Source organism: Cricetulus griseus, assembly GCF_003668045.3.
Source record: "Cricetulus griseus strain 17A/GY chromosome 1 unlocalized genomic scaffold, alternate assembly CriGri-PICRH-1.0 chr1_1, whole genome shotgun sequence".
Taxonomy (NCBI): domain Eukaryota; kingdom Metazoa; phylum Chordata; class Mammalia; order Rodentia; family Cricetidae; genus Cricetulus; species Cricetulus griseus.
Window position 1 is genome coordinate 251,347,180 of NW_023276807.1, and position 8,232 is coordinate 251,355,411.

The following is an 8,232-nucleotide window of genomic DNA, read 5'->3' on the forward strand; positions in this document are numbered from 1 at the left end:
CGCCAATGTGTGCTTCCCTCTGAGTGTGTTTTCCAAGTAGTTTACAGTTTCTGAATATCTGTGACTCACTGTGGAAACTCGTAAGGTTTCTGAGTCTTCAAAACCAGCCTAAATGTCAGTCCACTTTGAAGGGTCCATTAACAATGCAAATGCAAGGCCGGCAGTACTGTAACCAATTATAATCAAGTAAGCAGTGAGAACCGCTAAATGGCGCTTGCAGGCCATTCGGGTTCCCTGAACAGGGCTTTGAAGATTTCGAAAGGCAGCAGGAAAGGGGCCCACAGTTCGCTGTTTCTAGGCAGACAGTATAGAAGTTCACTCATCTTGCTTGTCTTAAGTCAGTCAGCACACCACTGTCTCCACAGTCATCCTGGCTATCATTTATTGATCAGTTACCAAATGCCAGTTCCTGCTAATCTCTCTGGAGACATTATCTCATATGACCTGTAGTGAAACCTAGTGAGAGTGGTGTTATTACTTCCAATGAACTAATGAGGAAATCGTACATTTTCAGGCTTACACAGTGTGCTGAAATTCCTGGGTCTAGTGAGGGGGGCTGTTTGGTGGCAGACACAGGGAGTGTCCATTCCCAGAACCCAGATTCTTAGCCCCATCCCAGGCAGAATCTATGCTCTGAGCATTTATTGTCCTTATCAAGAGCATTTGAAAACTACCTTTGGGTCAGTTTTTTCCTCCTCAGCATCTTCTCTCCTGTTCCTCTTGCCTTCTTTTTTCTTTCCATTCACTGGAAACTGGAGTCTTATGAAGCCCTGGTTAGCCTGACACTTCTTCTGTAGGGCAGGCTGGTGCTTCAGATTTAGGGTGATCCTCTTGCCTCTGCCTTCCAAGTTCAGGGATTACAGACATGCCCTTACCACACCTGAGTAAAGTAAGGCTTTGTATCATCCTATTCTGTTCTGTTCTATCCTATCCTATCCTATCCCATATTTCTGTGAATGTGTGTTCTCCTGGGAACTGAATCATAGCCCCATGCAAGTGCTTTATTATTGAACTGTGCCCTCAGCTTGGCATCAAATTTTATGAAGTAAAAATACCAAGAATGGACATAAATGGATGTCTGTATATGAGATGCAAACATGTTAAAAATACAAAAAGCACTCTTCCTCTCTGTCCCATATTGAACTCGAGTTAGAAGAGGCGAGTCCAGTCTCAAAATGGAGGGAAAACTGCCACCAGTCGCCCCCAGCCTGACTCCGGCCTTCACCGCCAATGCTGCCACCACAGATGAAACCACAGATGATAGCTTAAGAGAACATTTTGAGAAATGGGGCACATTTACAGACTGTGTGGTAATGAGAGACCCCCCCCCCCCGAACAAAACGTTCCAGGGGCTTTGGTTTTGTGACCTACTCTTGTGTTGAAGAGGTGGATGCTCCAATGTGTGCTCGGCCACACAAGGTTGATGGGCGTGTGGTGGAACCAAAGAGAGCTGTTTCCAGAGAGAATTCTATAAAGCCTGGCGCCCACTTAACAGTGAAGAAAATTTTTGTTGGTGGTATTAAAGAAAGAATATAATCTGAGAGACTACTTTGAAAAGTGTGGCAATATTGAAACCATAGAAGTTATGGAAGACAGGCAGAGTGGAAAAAGAGAGGATTTGCTTTTGTAACTTTTGATGATCATGACACCGTTGATAAAATTGTTGTTCAGAAATACCACACTACTTACTGGGCATAACTGTGAAGTGGAAAAGGCCCTTTCTAAACAAGAGATGCAGTCTGCCGGATCTCAGAGAGGTCGTGGAGGTGGATCTGGCAACTTTATGGGTCGTGGAGGAAACTTTGGAGGTGGTGGAGGTAATTTTGGTCGTGGTGGAAACTTTGGTGGAAGAGGAGGCTGTGGTGGAGGAGGTGGTGGCTGCAGAGGTAGCTATGGAGGTGGTGATGGTGGAGATAATGGATTTGGAGGCGATGGTGGCAACAATGGCGGTGTCCTGGTTACAGTGGTAGAGGAGGCTACGGTGGGTGGACCAGGATGTGGAAACCAAGGTGGTGGACATGGTGGTGGTGGAGGAGGAGATGATGGTTACAATGAAGGAGGAAATTTTGGTGGTGTTGGGAACTATAATGACTTTGGAAATGATAGTGGACAACAGCGATCAAATTATGGACCCATGAAAGGGGGCAGTTTTGGTGGAAGAAGCTCAGGCAGTCCCTGTGGTGGTGGCTATGGGTCTGGTGGTAGAAGTGGTGGATATGGTAGCAGAAGGTTTTAAAAATACAGCAGAGAAGGGCTACCGTTCTTAGCTCAGGAGAGAGAGAGCGAGGAGTTGTCAGGAAAGCTGCAGGTCACTTTGAGACAGTCGTCCTAAATGCATTAGAGGAACTGTAAAATCTGCCACAGGAGGAATGATGCTCCATAGTCAGAAAAGGTACTGCAGCCTCAACAGGAAACCCTCTTGTTCAGACCATCACAGCGACAGTTTGCAAAAAGGGCAGCTATTGATTAATGCAATTAGTGTCAATTAGATGTACATTCCTGAGGTCTTTTATCTGGTGTAGCTTTTTCTTTTTCTTTTCATTACACCAGGTATATTGCCCTATAAATTGTGGTAGTGGTACCAGGAATAAAAAATTAAGGAATTTTTAACTTTTCAATATTTGTGTAGTTCAGTTTTTCTACATTTTAGTACAGAAGCTAACAAAAATGCACTTTTGAAGGTGTTTCCTTGTGAGTTAACAAGAAGATCATTGTTACTTACTATTTTGTATGAATTTTGCTAAAGTTAACTGTAAAGAAACACCTACTGACTTGCAGTTTAAGGGGAATTTATTCTCCCCATATTTCCAAATCTATGATGAATGGGCACTGACACATGGAGAGTATAGATATTTGTATGTTTGCAATGCGTGTTTTAGATAATTAGAATTGGGTTATAAAAAATAGCATATTTGTGAATTTAATAGTATTAAGATTACTTTCAAATGAAAAAAGATCTCAAAAGTTAAAAAGAAAACAAAACAACAACAAAAAGAAAACAAAAAGCTTCACAGAAACCCCTTTGTTTTGGTGAACACCAAAGGATGCCAGTGTCCATCCTGTCGGCGTTCCCTTCCTCTTCCTTTGCCTTCCTCTCCTAACCACTTTAGCTCTTCCTCTTTCTCTTCTCTCCTCTCCTGCCCTGAACCACTTCCCACAAACACTCAGAGGAACATGAGGAGAATGCTGCCTCTGCTTGCAGGCAGACCTGACCCTATGGAAGCATAACTTGTGAAATCAGCGACTTTCCCGATTGTCCCAGTGGTCCCGAATTGTGGCTGATTTGCATTTCTATTTGCATGTGTCTTTTTTTTTAACAGTCTCATCAGAGTGTCATCGGGCTATGATTCAAACACACACATTTATTAAAGGGAGGGTGATTTTGCCTGCTTGCTGCTGACTTGGTTCTCATCCCCTTGATGAGTGTGAGCTTCCTGAATCAGCTCCCATGTCCTCCGTGGGAGGTGGGTAACCCAGCCTGTGCAGAGTCAGAGGTACTTGTGCTCACGCTTTTGTTTCCTTGGAGTAGTGAACACATGCAACTCTGTCAGACACACTTTTTACTTAGGCACCACAGCCCCTGCAGTAAGTAGCAAGGACCAGTTCCTGGGAAATGCCAGCAAGAGGACCCACCCCGGAAAGGGTTCAAGATAGGGAATCATCTGCAGTTAAATGATTCTATTCCCTCTCAAGCAGTCTCATGTTTAAATACTGCTTGGGGGTAGGGGAGGCAACAGTACCTTTGAAGGCAAGTCTCTCTTTTTTTCTGCCAGGAGAGGTGACGCTGATGATACCCAGAGACCATGACTCTGATATGATCAGCAGAAACCAGGAATGACTAATTTGGATTCTGCTTGTTACAAGAACATCTGTGTGATTTCTTCTTCTGATAAGCACATCTGATTCTGAATATTCTAGAAGATTCTGGGCTTTACATTTTCATGCTTGTGGTAGATGATCATTCAGTGTTCATGGAGAGCAAAACTCTGGACTAGACACTGGGGAGAGATGTTATTGAAAGAAATGATACCTCAACATGACTAAAGTGAGGTCCAACCCTCGGAAGGGCGTGTGACCTGTGGGAGGCGCCTCACACATGTATCATAAGGCTGGGGCTAGAGTCTCCAGGGTGGGGTACATTTGATATGCTTGCCTGTTCACTTTGCCCCCTGCCATGCTGAGGTTTGAATGATGGCTGGTGGCACATTTGATCTTTTAGAAATAATATTATTATATTATGGTGTGTGTGTGTGTGTGTGTGTGTGTGTGTGTGTGTGTGTGTGTGTGTGTATCTGTGTAGGAACACATGGCAGAGTGTGATTTTTGATTTGGAAGGTTAGAGAAAAATTTGCACGAGTCAGTTCTCTGCTTCCATCTACCTCAGAGATCCTCAGGATCGAACCTATGTCATGAGGCTTGGTGGCAAGTGCCTTTAACCATAGCTCACATTTGTTCATTAACAGTGTTCGTTCATATCTGTTAACTCTATGCATCCATTCAGAAATTGCACTTTATACATCAGTCAAGTTACCTGGAACCCATAGAGAGAGCATAGGATTTCTTGCTCTGTTCTCTAGGACTGGTGTGAGTATGAATTCTACTGTGAGCAATAGCTTCCCACTTCTTTCTTTCCTCTTCCTTCATGCCTCACTATAAAGATACTAAGTAGCTCCTAACCTAAACATTAATCAGGGAGTGAAATGGAGATGCTACAGTATTCTCACCATCAGAAGGGAGAGAGACGTTTTCTTGAGGCAGGCTAAGTGCATCTCTATAGACTCTAGGGTCAGGAGGAATCTTAGGATCTAGATGAATAATCCTCCAATAGAAATTTTCCTTCTGATATTGGACAGTCACTCAAATGGCTGCTAAAGCTTCAGTTACTTCACTGAGCTTCTAGATCACTCTTTTGGCATGCCCTATACCCACTATAGACAAGCTTTTTCTTAAATGCAAGAGGCAGATGGCTGATTAAGCATACTTTAAATGGAACTAAGATCTTCTGCTTTATGTAAGTGGGGAGACATTTCACATACTGTTGTTTGCTATCTGGTCTTTTTCTTCATGTGGGCTCATCTTAAGATATCTTCCATTGTGACATTTATAACTACCTGTGATGATTCAACTTTTAACTAACCTGTTTGGTGAGATTGTAGTGAAAAGCCCAAGTATCTTTTTCCAAAGTTTAAGTGGGGGAATATCCCAGGGAAAGCTTAGAATGGACCATCTTGGGTGATATGTCCATTTCTAAATCAGGGAGCTGAATGGCCACCCTGAAGGATCTGGTAAGTCTCACTTGAGCCGTAGTGACTTAAAAATGGGGCACAAATGTTTCTCAAGGCTTTTTGGTATCTAAATAAGCATATTTACCACCCATGTCTAACTCAACATGGCTACAATCAAGTCCTCTGCCTCTCTTTTTATTTTTCAGTTTTGTGTGTGTACACACGTGTATGTTCATGCTTGTGTGTGTGGTGGCCTGAGGATAACCTCAGTGATTCCTTAGGAGCATCCACCTTGGTTTTTATGTTTGGCTTTTAAGATAGGTTTTCACTCAGTGTCATAGTTAACTGTTCTAACTAGGCTGGATGGTCAGCAAGGTTCCGGGACCCCCTTATTTCTGTCTCCCCAGTGCATGCCCCAGCAGTGCCTTTCTTATTTGGCTTCTGGATGTCCAGCTCAGGTCCTCATGCTCGTGGGGTAAGCCAAAATGAGCCATTTCCCTGTCCCTGTCTGTTCTTTAATCAACAGCATGTTTATCATCTTTATGCTATGTTAGCCAAACCAGAACATAGAAACCTTCTCGATTTCTTCCTTGCCTTTCATATTTATTCACCAAGTCTTTTTACTTCGACTTTCATCTTTCTCAAAGTCACCTACTTCTTCCACATTGGACTTTGTCATCATCTCTGGATTTTCTCAGCCTTTTCACTGATCTCCTGGTTTAAAGGGCACTGTGTAGTCTGCACAGATTTTCACAGCAAACAAAATGATATTTTCAAAGTCAGACTCTGCGAGCTTTGCAGGCTAGCCTAAATAATCTCAGAAGCCTTTCCTCTGCTTTTAAGATAAAGGACAAGACTCCTCATGTCTAAAATAATCCCTCATGATTTGAACATTGCATGCTCCCAGAGCCAGAATATAAAATTTTGTTTTGTTTGTCAATTCCTTTGGCAGTATTCTAGAATGTTACCTCTGTAGCAATGAGTTTAGGGAACAATCTGAATGGTTTTAAGATGGAGTGATGAAGTGGTAAGTGGTACCCACAGACAGCTTGCTCTCTTCTGCTAGGCAGGATGACTTCTCTTCCTTAGGTTGTCACTTGGCTGTAGTTAATGATGTCAGATATGAAGGCTTCCAGAGCGTACAGACTTTTGCCAAAGTAATTTACAATATTTCTGACATTGACTTCTTCACCAGCTGGGAGCATTATGAACTCTAAACAGACTCTCCAGGCAACTTATGATGGACAAGAAACAGAAAGTGAGAAACAGAAAATTCAAAAAAGCATTAAGCCAATGGTAGGCATGTTGGCCACTGCAGCATACACTAGCCCAACATGCCTGAGGAGAGTTAAGTTTCCCCTCCAGTTCCAAGAGTTAGTTCTCTTTATTCTGCTGCTGGAAGTTTACCTAACTTTGGGAAGTGTTGCTTAATGACAGTTAGCTTCTTGTGTGTGTTTATTAGATTCTCAGTAGTATTTCTACAAGAGAATGCATTTTACCTTGAATGGATTAGATGGAGGTTTTTCTGAATTTAGGAAGATAGATTTCAACCCTTGTACCTTAGATGGTCTTTCCTCCCCCTCCCAAGTGTAGGAATTACAAGCATGTGCCATTCCTGTCTTCATAAAGTTTCCTTTCCTGCCCTTCTCTACAATGATTGTTGAGAATGAGTTACTGAAATGAGAAGACACCCACTTTATCTCGACATTCTCCCCCTCAAGAGGTAAAATACTAAAATATATAATCACAACTCTAACCTAACCTATTACTACTTAGAAGCAAATATCATAGCTCTTTTCTGAGTTCATATTACAAAGCCATGAGAAATCTAATTTATCCCATTCAAAGTGTTTCCTTCCCATGGCAGGAATGTGACATGGCCGACTCTGAGAAGATACAAAAATGGCAGCCAGCAGACCGGTGCTTTATACATGCATTGCAACGTCTGTGTTTGAAGTTAATCTTTCCCAGAACAGATTTAAGAGAGGCCGAAATGAGTGCTTGTAAATTTGAGTCAGTGTTGGGGAACAGTAAAAAATAAGTAAGGAAGGAACAGATTTCCACAAGATAATCCTTTATTGCTATAAAATGACTCTATGTCCACCCCACCCCAAAGCTCATTGCAGTAGTCGACTATGGGGCTCATAAAAAAACTAAAAACACTCACGTTGCACTAAAGAAACCCTGAAATTAACAATGCCAAGGCAGGTCATAAAATTTCCAGTCAAAACCTCTGCCCATCTCAACGAAGATTCCATGCTGAGGTTTGCGTGAGTTTGTCCATGATGGTTGAACCTCCTCTGATTTTTCCTGATAATATGTGCACATTCATTTGGGGAACACAGATACAGGATTTCAGAGGCATTTTTTTTCTTCATCATTAAGTGCAAGAAATTTTAATCAGGAGAGTCAAAACTCTCCTCAGAGATTAGTCTGTTTTACATGTCATTTAATTAATTACCTTGTAATAAATACTTTTTCAAAGAGTAAGTCAGAGGCTGGAGAGAAACTCTGGGAGTAAATTGCTTATTGTTCCAGCACAGGGACCTGAATTTGGATCTCCAGCATCCCTATAAAAGATAGGTATGGTATCACATATCTGTGACCCTAGAGATGGAGCATGGATCCCAGGAACTAGTGGTCAGCTTGCCAGACTAGTCTGCGAGTGCCTGGTTCAGTGAGAGAGCCTGTCCCAAAAGATAAGACACAGAAGACTTGAAGGAGACCTCTAGCTTTCACATGTGCAAGAGTGGGAGGTAACCACTCCACATGCAAAACTACACATAACACCACACACACACACACATTAACATATCACCCACACAAAACAAAAAAAAAAAAAAAGAAAAAAGAAAAAGGAATGACACAGTAAGCAATACCATATTGAAATGTTTGTCATTTTTATGTGTGGTTTTGATTCTAGAGATGTTAATTTTTTCACATATTCTTTATTTATTATGCAAATATTTTTCTTACATTATTATTATTATTTTAAAATTAGTAACAA

At 41.9% G+C, this 8,232-nt stretch overlaps 1 pseudogene; it reads left to right on the plus strand.

Moving 5' to 3' along the window:
- The first annotated feature begins 1,175 nt into the window (after positions 1–1,175).
- Positions 1,176–2,254, plus strand: LOC100750953 (annotated as a pseudogene).
- The last annotated feature ends 5,978 nt before the right edge of the window (positions 2,255–8,232 follow it).